The sequence below is a fragment of the Borostomias antarcticus genome, assembly GCF_949987555.1.
Source record: "Borostomias antarcticus genome assembly, chromosome: 10".
Lineage (NCBI taxonomy): Eukaryota > Metazoa > Chordata > Actinopteri > Stomiiformes > Stomiidae > Borostomias > Borostomias antarcticus.
Window position 1 is genome coordinate 17,970,955 of NC_140243.1, and position 1,658 is coordinate 17,972,612.

Genomic DNA, 1,658 nt, shown 5'->3' on the forward strand with positions numbered 1-1,658 from the left:
TGAGCTGTCTGGGGGCGGAGCTAATCCATTAATTGGTGAATAATAAGGATCTGTCAGGGGGATTGTGCTGAGACCCTGGGGAGGGTCCCACTTGGAGGCCCAGCACCTCAGGGATTACCGTCCCTCCCTGTACAGACCCTGTATATCCCCACAGGACACCACACTAGCCTGGGCTAAACCATTGATGAACCACTGTAGGGGTAGAAGAGAGGGGGTCGGCAAATTGCCATGGATGTTTCAGCAGAGCCAACTTCCACAGTGCATGCTGGCAAACATCCGCCTTCGTCAGAGACAGTGAGAAGCACTACCCCTGGTACAGCCTGTACACCGCTAGCCCATCGCACTAATTATACACGCTAACTGCTAACAGGCTAATTATACACGCTAACTGCTAACAGGCTTGTCTCTAGTGCATCTCAAGTCTTGGGTGTCTCCTCTATGTAGAACACATTCCAGGTCAGGGACATCGTCCTTATTATTTTCCCCTCTAGTGAGTTGGAATCGCTAAGAGCTACACTCCTTTGTATACTTTATAGCCTAGGAGACCCTGCGAGTGTTAGATTGTAGCAAAGTTCAGTGTGTTCTGTGCAGTGTGTGAGCTCACGCTCACCCCAAATGATATGTCACTCCCTGGTGGTGATAAAGACCGATCACCCCGCTGGAAAGAGACCTTGGACTCTATTTCAGTAGGTTAACAGCCTCGTGGATAGTGAGGTCACTGGGAATGATGAGTAATGATGGAACGTGTTGGTTATAATCTGATACATGGAGAGAGGTGAGAAACTGTTAAAATGTATTATTCATAGAGGCTGTTGAAGGCTATAATGAGCAAGACGTGTGTGTGTGTATGTTCGTGTGTGTGTATGTTCATTTGAGTTTGTGCTCATGAGTGAAACTGAGCATATGCCCTGGGTGAGTGTGGTGTGTGTGTGCGTGCGTGTGTGTTTGTGCTCATGAGTGAAAGTGAGCACACACCCCTGGTTAGTGTGTGCCTGTGTGGGTGAGATCATAGGGGCTTGACCTCTTCATCCTTGGGCTTGACCTCTTCATCCTTTGCCCTTTGGTTATCTCAACCTGCTGTGCCTTCATGCCACTTTCACCCTTAGCACCCATGTGACATCTAATCAATACATCTCATCACAGAGCAGTGCCCCCATAGCCCCACAGCATTCATGTAGAATCCCTACAGGTGGTCAATCACCAACCTGTCCTGGTAGAAGCACTGCACTCGCTGAGCCCAAACAAAAGTATTTATAAACCATATTTTGGTTGCACATGTAGCACAACGCAGCACCGGTGAAGTTCTGAGAGGTCCGAGGGCCGGTTTAAAACCCCTCTGAGGCCCATGGGTGAGGAGCGCAGAGGGCATCGGGGCTTTCAGATAGAACCAGGGGTCAAAGGAAGGAGGTCCGGCTCTCTCTATTCACTCTCCCTCCCTCCCTCCCTCCCTCGTTTCTGTCCCTCACTCTCTGGTTTGTCATGGTAATGAAAGGACCGGGGGCTCGAAAGCTACTGAGGGGGTGCTGGGCTCTGGAGGGGGGGGGGATCAGTGAAATGAAGCGTTGAACTCATAAATAGCGAGAGCAGTGGAGCAGAAGGGATTTGTGAGTGTGTGTGTGTGTGGGGAGGGGGGGGCAGCTCAGGGCATGAGTGAGAGG